The sequence below is a fragment of the Marmota monax genome, unplaced genomic scaffold (assembly GCF_021218885.2).
Source record: "Marmota monax isolate L192 unplaced genomic scaffold, Marmota_monax_Labrador192_F-V1.1 WCK01_AAM20220418_F8-fsc00006, whole genome shotgun sequence".
NCBI lineage: Eukaryota > Metazoa > Chordata > Mammalia > Rodentia > Sciuridae > Marmota > Marmota monax.
Genome location: NW_026693712.1, coordinates 24,516,529 through 24,532,098, shown reverse-complemented (window position 1 = coordinate 24,532,098; position 15,570 = coordinate 24,516,529). Strand labels below are relative to the sequence as shown.

At 37.4% G+C, this 15,570-nt stretch overlaps 1 protein-coding gene across 11 annotated transcripts in view; it reads left to right on the top strand.

Annotated features, from left to right (window-relative positions):
- Fer (FER tyrosine kinase) overlaps positions 1-15,570 on the top strand; it is a 456,651-nt gene that overhangs the window by 35,853 nt on the left and 405,228 nt on the right. For 5 of the 11 annotated variants that reach the window (XR_009228307.1, XM_058584320.1, XM_058584321.1 and 2 more), the window contains exon 1: positions 1,546-1,673. The exons of 2 other annotated variants lie outside the window; for them this stretch is intronic. The gene's annotated coding sequence lies outside the window, so the exon portion shown is untranslated. Of the gene's footprint in view, positions 1-1,526; positions 1,674-15,570 lie in introns of those variants that run through there. 4 more of the 11 variants (XM_046460092.2, XM_046460090.2, XM_058584319.1 and 1 more) reach the window with 4 other exon arrangements.

Sequence of the window (15,570 nt, the reverse complement as noted above, 5' to 3'; positions counted from 1 at the left end):
TACCTCCTTTGATGTTTGTGATTTTCCAGGTTCTAGGGAAAGACATTCCTGGATCCTAAACTTGACAAAAAGACCTAGCTCTTCTTCGAAAGGATTTGCATACATTTCAAAAAAAATAAGAAAGCACTTAATAGTTACTTGTTTTCTAAGGCAAGCGCTTTGGGGGGCGGGGGGTAAGCTGGGGTGGGCACTGCAGGAGAAGGAAATCAACCCCGCATCTCAAAGGGGAGAATTAAGCCTCTTCTTTTTAATATTTATTTTTTCCTTACAGCATGTTTTGGTTTTTTGGCTTTCAAACAGTAGACAAAGTCCAACTAACGTTTATGTTTTTCTATGTGTAGGGCTATTCACTATGGTCAAATGAATAACCCTGTTTAGAAAAAAACACCACTCTTCTTTGGCTCCCACATAACTCATACATTTTAAAGAGAGAGGGTGGATAAGGAGTTAATGTTAGATTTGCTCCAAAGAATGTGGTTCAACCCTTATACAAGATACAATGTCTTAAAAAGCATGCTACAGGAACATGAGAGGATAACACCGTCAAACTGTGGGGAATAACACCTTCATAAGGTAACAGATCACCTAGTAATTTTAGTTCACATTCCTCATTTCTCACCAAATTCTGAAGTTGCTTCAGAAACAGCCCTCACTGGAAAAGCAAATTAGTTTGGATTCTTAATGCATTGTAGAGTCTCCAAGAGGTAAGGATTTCTTACAGGGGAACGCTCCCAGGAACTGCTGTACACTTTCATAAAGAGCATCCATTAGAATTCCAATACTGTCTTATGTTTTTTAAGTCTCAGGAATTGAGAATACAGGAACAAGACACAGCTCCTGCCCTCAAGGGATTCACAGTACATTGGAGAAGCTGAAAATCATATTAAAGTAATCACCGTTAGATCAGATGCAAGTAAAATGTGGAAACGCACAAGAAAAAAGGATGTGAATGAATGCACTTGAATGTGCAGAGGTCTGCATTTCCCTTTTCCGGGAGATCTAGGCTGTTGGGATCGCTCAACACCCCGCGGGCACACTTAACATTTTAATCACGCCTCCGCCCCCACCCTCCAAATTCCTTTCCCTCGGCAGGCCCGCTAGATAGTCCCTTTCAGGAGGCCCCAGCTTATCATCCCCAGATCGGCCACTTCCCGGCCACCGCCAGGCGAGCCTCCCAAAGTTTCCTGTGACGCTGCCGTCCGCCTCCGGTCCCATCCCACAGTGGCAGCCCAGGATATTGACTAGGGAGGAGCGGGTTGATGAGGCCGGGAGAGCAGCGTAAAAGCGAAGACCTCAGAACCCCACCCAGGCCAGGGAGAGGGCTCAGAGCGCAGAGCCCGCGGTTCCACGCCTCCGCTCATCTCGCCCGCAACTCTGGTCCACGCGTGCCCACCCGGCCTCTAGCTCGGGCTCCGCCCCCTCCGGGGCCTTGGCCAATCGGCCGCGCCCCGCCTGCTGAGAGGTGGTTGAGGAGGGGGTTGGGGGCCGAGCGGCATCGCCCGCCTTCCGCTCTGGCCCATTGGCTGAGGCCTCGAGGGTGCCCGGAGACCGGAGTGCACCGGGATTGGCTGCAAAGGTTCGTGACAGCGGCGTCTATTGGCTGTGACAGCCCCCGTGACGCGGAGTGGCGACTGGCTCCAGTGTCTGAGGGGCTCCTGCTTGTCAGGTTCTAGGTAGGTGCGTTTCGCGCCGCCGGCGGCAGGCGCTGTTGCCCCGGGCAACGCCGCGGGACTGGGGGAGGAGGAGGGAAGGCCAGTTTAGTTGCGGGGGCAACAATCCCTGCCCGCAGTGGGGCGCCGGGTTTCGGCCCTGGCGGCCGGGCTGCGCCGACCACTCTTCCTCCGCCCTAAGCCATCTCCGCCCCAGGCTGCGGGGTTACTCGCCCATCCTGCTCTCGGCGGGACATTCCTGGTTGGGGCTTGGGCCGGTCGGCACACCCAACCCGGCGAGGCCCACCCCTCCACCAACTTCGGACCTGGAGGCTGAGGGGGCGGGTGCCGGCGCAAACGGGCTGAGGCGGGCGAATGGCCCCGCCCCATCGCGGGATCAGGGCGCTGCGGGGTGTGGGCTACGTTGGGGGGGACTGCAGCCACAGCCCGCGGTGCCCGCACCCTTCTGCGCGCGCTCTTCTCCCCGGCGCCGCCATCCCGCTGGGTGTTACCCCAGCCCGTTTCCACCACTCGGGCCCTGCAGTCTCCAAGACCCACTGGAGCCCAACAATCTCTTCGCGTGTGTCAGTTTCTCCTCCCGCTTTTATCCTCCACCTCTCATTTCTCCTCGCATACGGTTCGGGCGTGTCTTCCAGGAACCCAATCAAGAGAGACATTTGTGCGAAGCTAGTACTGTCAGGGGTGCTCTGTGGGCCATTTACGGATGGGAGGTATTTGGAGGCGTCTGTCAGTTTTCTGCCTTAGAGTTTCCCTTAGGATCAACTTTTTGATACACTTATTAGGTTGATGTTCATAGGGCCAGGGCACTTCTTGTACAAATTAAAAAGTCTATATGAGGCGGTCGCTTTGCACTTTGTACTACATTTGTGATTTTGCTAACCACTGCTGTGCAATCCTAAATATAATTCATTAAGGTTGGGGTAGCCTTTCGTTTTAGTTCACCTTATAGTTTAAAAAAAATGAAGATTCGATCTTTTAAATTCAGAAGCAACTGAGTATATTCATAGTGGAATCACTATCACTTTGACACAAACCACTCTAAAGATGTACTACTGTTTTCCACATATTTTAAGGAAATTTCTCAAACGAAGTCATGGTATACAAAAGTATAATGGAAAAATCAATGAGGACAGACCAAAACTATTTTAGTGATTAAAGACTAGAAAATACTTTTCAACCCACATGTGGAACGAGAACAGGATTTTTTAAAAAAAATGTTGCAAAATATATATTATTGTGCAGTGTTATAGTCCTTGTAAACCTATGTGGTCTTTATTAAGACATTTTTTAAGAGTCACAAGTTTGTTAGTGCATAGGAAGGTTGAATTTATCTTTTATAATACAGAAAAGTTTTTATGCTTAGCATTCTTGAACCAAAGGAACTATGCTTCTAGAAGTACTGGGTATATATTAAGAGAGTATGTAGGCACACTTGGAATCCATGTCTCTTGTTTTCTTCCATGAAAGACCTTTGGTGAAGATCTCTTCTGTTTCTCTTCTGATGGTTGACAGTATTAAATATACACCACCTAAGATTATTTAGTATCTGGTTAATGCAGCTTTTGCACTATTTCAAAGTTAGATGTCATTAGTCTGGAAGGAATAATTCAGGCTTTTGGTAGACAAGTCACTTTCATTTCATCTCAAACTGTTAGGTAGCTGTAACTATGGTCTGTGAACATTTAACATCTACCATTATTTTTTCCTTCTGTATTTTACTCAGAAAAATTTTAAACTATGCAGAAAAATTGATACAAAGCATTTGTATAAAGCAATAATGTATTTTATATAGCTGTTGTATACTAAATATTAAGGAACAGAGGAACTGAAATGATCAAGTTTGAAAAACCAGCAAAATATATATGTATTATATATATATATATGTGTGTGTGTGTGTGTGTGTGTGTTATATATGTACATATACACAAAAATGCTGAAAGGTGCTTATTTTTGTTTGTAAATTGGAATAGCATTTGTAAACTATAATTTAATTGCATAAGACTATTCAAAGTAATTTTGTGAGTGAGCAAGAAGTTATTGTCTTTGTAACCAAGCTGCAGATAAGTAAATTGCATTTTGTTGACCCGAAGAAAGGAAATCTAATGAACTTGTCATAAAAATGAAAGTTTTGTTTTATAATTGGATTCCTGTGTTAATATAGTTTTGTGCTTGATTTGTAAATCAGCATTCTTTGGAGGGAAGACCAAAAGATTATCAATTATGTGGTGTTAGCTTAATAAATTAGATAAATCTTACATATATTGTTTTGGAATAAGAATGTATTTTTAGAATGAAAAAGTTTACAAATACGAACTTTTAAACTGAAATTTTTCTAGTAATTACTTTATGGAGACAGAGGTAACTAGATTTGTCAGATTTTAATAGGACTCAAAACTTTTGGGTGTTGTATCACAGTGTTGGTAAAGGAATATTTCTTTTTTTTTAATGAAGTATTTTTTATTTTTTTATATTTATTTTTTAGTTTTAGGTGGACAATATCTTTATTTTACATTTACATGGTGCTAAGGATGGAACCCAGTGCCACGTGCATGCTAGGCGAGCACTCTACCACTGAGCTACAACCCCAGCCCAGGAATATTTCTAATATAGCACTTCAGTTTATAATAATGGAATAAAAATAGAATTGGGTATAAATTCATATTTGCATATCGCATTTGTAATTTTCCCATACTTAGGAAATTCCTTTAAATGTTTGAATTCTCCTTTTCAGTTTTAGTAAATCTACTTTTGTACCTACCCCATTTAAATACTAATTTCTTAAATATTGAAATTAAGAGATATGTCTCAGAATTTATAGATCTATGATTGCCTTGTTGTTTTTCCATTTTTCATTCCTTTGGTCTACTTATGTGTGGTTAATCTACCATGCCATTGACAGATTTAAGTGAACAAGCGGGTAATAGTTTTGGAAATTCAATGGTAGGTTCAGTTAATTCAGAAAAAATTAGATATTTAACTTTTTTTTTTTTTAAATCAAACTCCAGTTTTTCCTTGCTTCCTCTCTCTTTCCCTTTCTTACTCCTTTACTATTTTTCATTCAATTATACAAGTTAAATAAATTCTATTGATAAAAATACAGAAGAGTCATCAATAATTCTACCCTAGATAGTATTTTGGAAAATAACTTAAACTCCATTTCTTCTGTAACATTCTGTTAACCAATTTTGTGGACTTCATTTTAGTGTATGTATATTTACATCTAGATTTGTAAGAGTTTCTGACCTTGAGGCTCAGTTATCCTAAATTGGAAGAAGACTCCCAGATCTGAGGGAAAGCAGAAAAGAATAGAGTACTAGTAGAGTCCTCAGAACCAACCGCCTCCATTATCTCATTTCATACATATAAATATAATCCTAGTTTACCATATGAAACTGCTATATGGTTGAGAAAATATGAGGCCTTAAATAGGTAATATGATAAAGTTTACTTACTACTTTTCTATAAAAATATTCAGATTTCTTCATTTGTGAGGTATTATATATTCTGCTCTTAAAAATTTAATGTTGTGCATGACTTGGAATTAGTTCTTAAATATTCATATATGATTATCAAACTATAACTAATTTTCAGTCTACATCATTACCATTCATAACAAGCTCAATATTTATTGCTCTTTTATTAAGTATTAATTAAAAACTGTAAATTTTAAGGTAGGTGTTCTTTGCTAGGTAGGGAAATGTGAAAAGAAGAGCAGTTTATTTTGGAGTTACATAACCTGGGTTTCAGTCCCAGTTTCTTTTTAAGTTGTAGTTCCTTCATCTATTAAATGGGGATGATAAAATTGCTGCATAAGGTAGTTATGTACAAGAAATGAGAAAATGTAGATAAATATCTGGATTTGGGAAGTGCTTAACTTCTGTATTTGGTTCTTAAATGGTAGCAATTTTATTAGTTCCGGTTTTCTACCATTCTAAAAATCCTTTAAGTGTTAGACATAAGAAACTAAAATAATATACATTAAATTTACTTAAATTGTGTGACCTTTGCACTTGTATAGAAATAATAATCAACATTTCAGATTATCTATTCTTATTATAGTTATGAAATTACTATATCTCATTAGGAATTATCAGAAATTTACTTTAAAGGGGATTTAATCCAAAAAATTGTTCAGTTTGTCTGGATTCCTGATTTATTTTTCTTTCACCTTAGATTGTCATCTGTTGTTGGATAGTTGCCCTAAATTCCTTTCATTTAAACCACAAGCATTTGCTGAAAACTGGTACAGAAAAACCAAAGGTTACTTTCTTAAAATTCTAACTAGTGCTCCCTCCACATTTAAATGCATTTATTTAATCTGTTTGAAATTTAAACTTTATTTTCAAATTTAATAATACTCATTATTTTTTAGGGAGCAGTACCTTATAGATATCCCCATTTCAGAATGTGTGCTCTGTAAACATGGGATTCTAATTCTTTTCTTTCTTTTTTACTAGGGATTGAACCCAAGTTCTAATTCTTAAAAGAACATGGTTTAAATACATAGACATAGTTCTTGGGTGAACTGAAGCAAGCACTGAACTGAGGTAGTAGTTGAATCTCACAGCCCTTGTTTTCTCATCCAGGAGTAAAAACAGATTTTGTTATCTAAGTTAGAGTTTCTTGAATTTGTTCCCATCAAAGTAGAAGATATTTACACGTGTGACACATTTTTAAAATATTTTTATTAGTTGTTGATGCAATTTTTTAAATTGTATTTTTTTGTTTGTATGTGCTGCTGAGAATGGAACCCAGTGCCTCACATATCCTAGGCAAGTGCTCTACCACTGAGCCACAATCCCAGCACCTACATGTGTGACACATTTTAATGTGCAGTTTTCTATTCAGTTGCATTTCTTCTTCAACCATTGAAGGAAGCATATCAGACTGCAAGTGTTAAGAGTACCATTACTAAACTTTAATCTATTCTGATTTATTGAAGGAAGCAAATCATTAAAAATGTGTGTAACTGTTATTACTAACATATGTTTGAGACATACCTTACAGTTCTATTGTGGAGACCCAAAGTATTTCCACATTTTCTTTCTTTTCCTTTTTATTGGAGCATTGCAGTTATGCATAACAGTGGGATTCATTGTTGCATAGCAGAGGGATTTATTGTTACATAGTCTCATATACAATGTAAGTTTATACAATATATACAATGCAACACTATACAATATATATGATATAACAGTATACAAAGTAATGGCATAATTTGGTCAATTTTATTCTCTAGTATCCCCCCTTCCCTTTCCTCCTCCTTCCCCCTATTCCCACATTTTCTTGAAATGAATGTCTTTCAAGTTTTCCTAATCATTCTTCTAATGCTATAGAAGAAAAGATTAGTACATTGATTTTTATGAAATTGATAATGAAGATCCTTTGTTTAAAAGTTAAACTAATTTAATGAATGTTTAAAAGTATTTGAATAACATCATCACAGTCTTTATTGTAGAAATAATTGTAGAAACATTGAAATGAATTATTTCACTTGCAGAAAGGCTCTTTCCAGAGTGGGACTAACAGTTTTGGAGGATAGAGAATCTCTTATTACACATTTAAAAAAAATATTCTAAGGGACCTAGTATATAAAAATGCCCTTTATACTGGCTCATCCAGAAAACTATCTTTAAAATTACATTGCTGTGAATGATATTGTTTTTAAATTAGTCATTCTATGTAGGAGTACAGTTAGAACTGAAAACTTACAAAAACTATGTTCAATAGATCCTTGGTATTTCTAAGTGTTATTTCTTGAAATCTTTGTGAATCTTGGATATAACTATGTCCATAAAATGAAGTCAAATTTAACTGAAAAATATAAATGATCCCTTCAGACTCTGAATGATTCTATAAATAAGACTTCAATCATTAAAGTTGTTAAAAATATGCTTCTAAAACGAAGGCAAGAGGACTTTGTATTTATTACTTCTTTAGTATACAGGCAAGGTTCTTATTGATGCTTGTGTCCTGGGGTTTGCAGAACAAAGGAACATTTCTGGATTATTTACAAAGCCTCCTGCATTGTCACAAAGTTGAAGATTATTAGTCCTTGGTCATTGTTTTGCTTGCTACTTGCTGCTGTTTCTTGGGTATGTTTTCTTTTTGGTGTCTGCAGTCTGTGTTCTTTCTGCTCTTTGGATGTCTTCAGCTTGGGAGGATTTCCCAAGCTTCTGTCAGTTGGTGGATCTTTTTGGTTAATTTTACATTATAATACAAAGAACAATGCATTTGACTCTTCTAGTTATATTCAGTTTTGTTAACTGCCTGGGTGGGTCAGTAGCCCACCAGTTATACTACCCCAGCAGTTACACTACCTCTTGCCCATGAAAATATTTATACAATGTCCTGCCTTTCTCTGCTTTCTATGTATAGCCTTAGAAAGGGTTTTCCTTGTTTTAAGTTTTATTAAGATTTTGCAAATTTTGCTTTGCTAGAAGCAAAGGAAAGAGTTTTAAGCTTTCCTGTTTTTGTTTCTTTTACTGTAGATTCTATGTGTATGGTGGACTTTCTAATGTGGCAGATTGATTAACTGTCACATTTCACATCATTCTGCATTAATCCAAGTTTATGTATTTTGGCTAAATACTCTCACTTTGTCATGCCTCTTTATTTTCTATGCATTGAATAAACTGACTGTAGGATAATAATTAAAATAGTTGTATCTGATAACTATTAATGATAATATCTTGACATGCCACTATCTGATTTATAACAGTTATATAAGTTGAAGAATAAGAATCTTTACGTAGATTTATATATAATAAAACTTCTTTACAAAGTGTGAGGCGGATTTTATTATCTTCTTCCTATACACACTCATAACCACATTTGTATATTTGTTTTGTTTTGGTTTGTGCATAGTACTTTTTTCTCCCCTCCTCAACATTTAAATTTCAAAGTGAAGTTACATAGATTCAGATACATTATCTAACATTTCTCTAGTGCCCACTAAAAGTGCTGGGCCCTTTTTGTACATTTATTTTTATTTTTATGATAATCCTATGAATTCGATGGCTTTATTTTCTTTTTGTTATGTGAAGCCAATTTAGTTAATAGCATTTATCCAAGGATTTACAAAGTGATACTTGGATTTGAACTTAGATCTTTTATATGGGAAACTTGATGTAAATGTAAATGGCAAAGTATAGCTATAGTAAACTCTTAGCAAGTCCTGATTTTTTTTTTAAGTTTTATTTATTTATTTTTATGTGGTGCTGAGGATTGAACCCAGTGCCTCACATGTGCTAGGCAAGCCCTCAACCACTGAGCCATGACCCAAGCCAGAAGTCCTGAATTTAACTGCAGTTTTAACTCTTTGGGAGTACCTCAAAAGTTCCATGTTGAAATATTTGCAGTTTTGCTGAGATGACTTCCTCTTATTAGAAGTGAGACCCTAACCAGGAGTGGTGACACACGCCTGTAATCTCAGAGACTCAGTAGGCTGAGACAGGGAGATCATAAGTTCAAGGCTGGCCTGACAAACTTGATGAGACCCTCAGAAACTAGCAAGAATCCTGTCTCAAAATAAAAAAATAAAAAGGGCTGCAGGTATTACTCAGTGGTTAAATGCCCCAGGTTAAATCCCCAGTACCAAAGGGGGAAGAACTTAACTTATGGCTATAGATAATTATAAAACATTTTTATTTTTTATTTTAAGGCAGGATCTTGCAGACTGTTTTCCTGAGAAGGAGTGTGGTGTAGTCTTGCGGGAGAGGCCCCAAGACTCTAACTATATGTCTCATTTTGGCTTTGTTCTCTGTTTGAGATTGTCCTATAATTTTTGTGAAGTGATTTAAGTGTTGTTTCTTTGCAAAAGTATTTTCCTGATAAAGGAAGCCAGCTGCTAGAAGGGAAGAGAAAGTAAAGAGGCCTGAGAAAAGTGGTGGATCTTAAAGAGAAAATAGACATTTTTTTGAATAAGTTTCAAAACGGAATGTTAAATTCAGTGTATTTGGATGTGAATCAATCCACCACACCTTTTAGAGAAACAACCGTTAATTTGCAAAACATTTTCACTGAGTGTTCCAGCTCTGTCAGAAATTCTCATGGTCTGTATTTGGATAGATTTCTTGAAAATGCCAGAGAACTTATATTCATAATGCTTGTCTTTTTTTTCCCTTTCCTACCTGCCTCAATAATAATATTTGAAAGGGGTTTATTACTAGCTTCTACTTTCTAGATTTTTTTTCAGACATCTTTAAATGTTAACATGTGCAACAGTATCCTAACTTCTGGATTAACATATGTGTCCTTTTCTGATGATTTCACAGCTAGACCTTGGAAATGGCCTCTTTCTAAGGTTTTGACTTCCTACGTATATTTTGGAGTCTGCTTTACCCCATAATGAAATGGGCATTGTAAGATCCAAGTGACTTAGCTTAGGGATACTTGCTATTATATACAGTAATATCATGTTTTTATTTTATTTTATTGTGATATTGGAGATTTAATCCAGGGGTGCTTTATCCCTGAGCTGTGTCTGTAGTTCTTTTTATTTTTTATTTTGAGGCAGGATCTTGCCAAGTTGCATAGGGTCTTGCTGAATTTCTGAGGCTGGCCTCGAGCTTGTGATAATTCTGCCTCAGCCTCCTGAGTCTTGCTTGGATTAAAGGTATGTATCACCATGCCTAGCTAATATCATGGGTTTTGAGAGAGGTTGAATGAAGATACTGAAGAAATGCACATGTCCTACATACAAAAATAAAGCAAAATTTTATGCCAGATGAGGCAAACTGTTACAGGAATGAGAGAGAAAGCAGAAAGACATGATTATTCCAGTTTTGGTCATTCTACAAATATTAATAGAATACTCACTCCTTGTAAGAACTTAACTTATGCCTACAGGTAATTATAAAACATAGAGATATTTCAGAGTGTTTTCCTGAGAGGGAGTGTGGTGTAGTACAAAGAACATGGATGTTACGGCCATACTTGCTTGGGTTGAATTTCTGGTACTAGTAATAGTTACGTGAATTTAAACAAATAATTTAATTCTTGTAGCTTCTCCCCTGTCCCCAACCCCATCTGTAAACAGGTGGCAATAATACTAGATTTTTCAATACCCTTAAGTTGCATGAGACCAAAACCTGAATATGTAGGGCACTAATATACCCATGGCTTTTTCTTGTGTTAGATATACTCTCATGAAAGTTTACTCTACATGGAGCTCTTTGGTGGCTCCAGCTTAAATTCTTCCTGTTAAGCAAGCCAACCATAAAAAGAACTTATCTTACTCTTAGTTCTGTCGAACTGTCCTGGGATTGATTGTATTTGATTGAATGAATTTTGTTATTTCTCCATCCTTCATCCTGCAGTCAAAAGGATGACATGTGATGACAGGCCAGATCTGGCTCAGGTTCCAACTAGTGGAACTGGGAAGAGGAAATGTGAACCACGCAGGCCAAGAGTCAGGATGGAGTGGCTCACTGAAAGAAATTAGGTGCTATGATTACAGGAAGGGGAAGTGGGTGCTAGGCAAGCACATCCAAAAGATATTCACTATAATCCTCCCAGGATACATACTTGTCCACTCTTACATATATGCCCTCGAAAAAGATGTCCTTGCCTAACAGAATGTGAATCTTTTGCTTAGTACTTTTGATGCATTTGCCACCTGTCCCCTAATAAAGAAAGACAGCTCGATGACTTGTTTATTACATTTGGCTTTAAACCTAGGATTTCCCAGTAATTTGTCTCAGTTCTCTTTGAACAGACTACCTCAAAATCTAGCAATTTGTAGTTAAGTGGTAAATGTAACTAACTGTAATAAAGTCAATATTCAATGATAGGATGAAAATAGAACAAGAACAATTAGACTCTTAACTGGAAAAAAAGAAAAAAAGGGAAATAACCCACAGAGATTTCCAGTCCATGGTATATACATACATCATTGGACAGGTGTGATAAGACTTTTTACCCTGACAGTGAAATAGATATTTAGTTTGCCTATATGACTGTCATGTTCTACCACCTGCAAGGATAATCTTTGTTTATTTTCCTCTTGGTTATAACCAAGATGGATATTGAGATGGATTCCCCTACTGGGGACTACACTGTATTAGCAGCTGGTTTTCTATTGGAAGGTGTTGAGGTTCAGGGAATTGTTTTAGGGAGTAAGTAGTAAGCAACAAGACTTTGTTGGGAGTCTTGGGTATTTGTCTTCCTTCCTTCCTTCTTTCTTTCTTTCTTTCTTTCTTTCTTTCTTTCTTTCTTTCTTTCTTTCTTTCTTTCTTTCTTTCTTTCTCTATTATGGATTGAACTCAGGATCACTTTGCCACTGAATGATAAAGCCCAGTCCTGTTTTACATTTTTGAAAATTTTGAGACAGGGTCTCACTAAGTTTCCTAGGGTCTCACTAAATTGCTTTGGCTGGTCATGAACTTGTGATCCTCCTGCCTCAGCCTTTGGAATTGCTGGGATTACAGGCATGGGCCACTGTGCCTGGCTAATTCAACTCATTTATAAACTTAGTAAGTTTTTGATTTAATTTGCATTTGATCAAATTCTCTCATGTAGCCAAAGTTCAAATCCTAGTCCTTGAATCAATACATTGCTTGTTATGTTTCTAAATAACTTTGCCCATCACCCTAATCCAATGATTCTACAACAGGAAACATTTTTATCTCAGAGGATATTTGACAATTTCTCGAGACACAGAGGATGGAGGAGAGGGCAGTTATTATAGGCATCTATTAGATACAGGCCAAGTATACATTTAAACATCTTACAATGGTTAGGACAGCCTTCCACAATGAAGAATGACATGTTTCAAAATGTCAGTAGTGTCAATTATGTAAATCCTAGGTTTTTCAATCTTCATCTTGGCTTCTGCCTGTAGATCAGAGTAATTGTTGCTGCTAATGAACATTTTATTTGTCCCTGTTCTCAGTCTATTTCATACCTGGATTGTTCTTTATGATGGGAAAATATGTTTGTTCTTTGCTAGGATCCTCGGCTCAGAGCCTGGGGTATTAGGCTTCTTCCACCTCCAACATTTAATTGGCATGTTGTTTTTGAATGGCAAAGGCACTAATTTTTAGTTTTGGGATATTCAATTTTCATTCTATAAATTACAAGACTGTCAGCCATCTTGGATGTGTATGGCTTTACTCTAATAATTGTCCGTCCCTCCCTCCCTCCCTCCCTCCCTCCCTCCCTTCCTCCCTTCCTTCCTTCCTCCCTTCCTTCCTCTACTGGGGATTGAACCCAGAGATGCTCTACTGCTTGAGCTACATCCCTGGCCCTTTATATTTCTTATTTTGAGATAGAGTCTCACTAAATTGCTGAGGTTGGACTTGTTACCATCATTCTGCCTCAGCTCCAGAATGGAGGGTTCAGGTCTGCACCACCCCATCCAGGCTTAATGTACTTCTTTCTGGAAGGAATTTGCTAAATATTGAAACATAGTAGCTAGTATACCAGCTTCCCTACATCTTTTACTATGTACCTTACAATCTCCTCCTTAGTAGACCTATAGTTTGATTTATAAGATCAGTAACTTACCAGCTGTTTTACATATTAAAGGTTGTTGATTTCTTACTTTAAAATAGAAAAATACCAAGTTCTCTTCATTTTCTATCATTGATTTAGTTCCATATGTTATGGCTGCCACTGTATTACCAGATTTATGACATAAGCTTTACATTTGTCAGGCTTCTTTTGGAACCCCAAACAAATGATAGGAACATGGTTTAAAAAATCAGCCTTTCCCATCTCTGTAAGTGGTAACTCCATTCTGTTTTTGCTTAAGCTTGGAACCTTGAAATTTATTCTTGATTCTTTTTCTATCACTTCTATCATACCATATTTCCACATGTTGCTTAAAAAAAAATCTGACTAGTTCTCCCCATCTCTACTTCAGTCATCCTGGCTCAAAACCATCTTTCTCCTCCTACATAATTCCTAATAACACTCCCTTCTAGGACTGTTGCTCTCAAAAAGTACCTGTCATCTTTTTGAAAAGTAGGAGATCCTATCACTTTTTTGTTAAGAAATTTGTGGTGGCTCCCCATGTAATTCAGAGTAAAAGCTCAAGCCCTTAAAATGGGAGACAATTTTGTAGTCCTGCTCTCCCTCCTTAGTGCGGGAACTTTATTCAGAGTTTACTAGTCTTACCACCACTCACGGCACAAAGTCCTCCTTGTTGCCCTTATATAGCTACTTTGTACTTACTCTTCCCTAGAGTACCTACTCTTCCTGCCCATATAACTCACTTCCTTATATCCTCAGGTCTTTATAGGAAATCACTTTATTTGTAACATTTTCACTCAATGTAAATTTGAAATCTCCTACTTCCCACATGCTTCTCATTACTTTTTCCTGTTTTTCTCTTTCTTGATAATGTTTTTCACCACCCAGCACTGTGTATTTTACAGATTTATTTTGTATTGGGTTTCTTCTTTCTAAAATATGATCTTCACAGAGGCAGGGATTTTTGTCTGTCTTCTTTGTCTAGGAAATTGCATGGCATATAGCTAAGTAGTATTTCAACAAGAATTTGTTGACTGAATAAGAAAGAAATTATGCATTGTCTCATCTATTAAGTCTAGAACTCTGAAAGGATTGAGGCTACTTTGCTTATAACCTAAGAAGTTATCTGGCCAGAGTTTTACTTTCATATACTAACAGAAAAATCCCAACTCAAGACTTGGGGTTTAATATAGCAAAAGCAGTGGCCAGTTCCTTAGTGCTGATTGCATATGTTCCCATCCCTCTGATAGGCTGCTATGATGAAAGCCAGATATTTGCCATGCAGTGGATTTGCATCACAGAGAGGAGTCTTGGAATCAGGAGACTCTAGGCCTGTATAGGCTGTTGGCACATTTGCCATCATTTTCTGTAGAGGGAGGGTGATTACTTTTTTAGCAGTTGCCCCATGAAAGAGGAGGAAGGTTTCTTTAGGTTTATTATCCTAAGATATAAGTGAATATCTCCAGGGCTTTATTTCTCCAATAAAGATAAAACTCTCAAAAGAGATCTCCAAAGAGATCTCTACTTTTAGAAAAACATGGTCTCTAGTATCCAAACTTGTCTATTATGAAATATCCTTATACTACCTTTAGTTCAGGTGTCCCTGACTATGCAGGAACATGAAAAATCTAGGAAGAATAATTTCTAAACATTAATTCTAAATTTCAGCAACTATGTCTATTCATATTTGAACTCAGATTTAGTAGCAAAATGTTTCAGAATTTTTATCTCTTTTCATCACTTGGTTCTTTTTCTGGGTTGGCCCATTTTCGAATAGGTACTTATGTTCTTTCATCTTAGCAACTTCTGTTGAAAGTGAATGTTCCTTCCTGATGAATTTCTACAAAAATATTTGGGAGGGAGCAAAGTGGAGAAGTAGCTCAGTGGTAGAGAGCTTGCTTGGCATGTGTGTGACTCTGGGTTCTATTCCCAGCAATGAAAAAAAAAAAGTTGGGATTCAGTCTCATTTGTGCAGTTTGGGTCATGTACCCATTCCTGAACTACTACTTGCAGGAGAGAATATGCTGATTTTTCAGACTCATGCCATGTGCAAGTGCAAGTGATTAGTGCCATCCTGAGCACCTGGGTAGAGGATAAAGAATAATAGTTTAACAAAAGAACACCAAAATGTTGTTACCAAAAAAAAAAAAAAAAAAAAAAAGAAAAAGGGAGATACATTTTTTGGGGGTAAAAAAATAACACAGGTCTACCTACTTTCAGGGCAATGCATCTGTAGGGTGGTGCTGTAGGATCCTGAGAGTGCTTCCTTACATTTTATACTTCAGCCACTTCTCTTGCCTCACTCCAACCCCCTTTATGAAGAAGCAGCACATTTAGGAAATAGGAATTATAATTGGTTCTGAGTGTGTTTTAGAGATGAGAGCCTGTGTTATTGGGGAAATTGATGAGGGAAAATTAAGGTGGA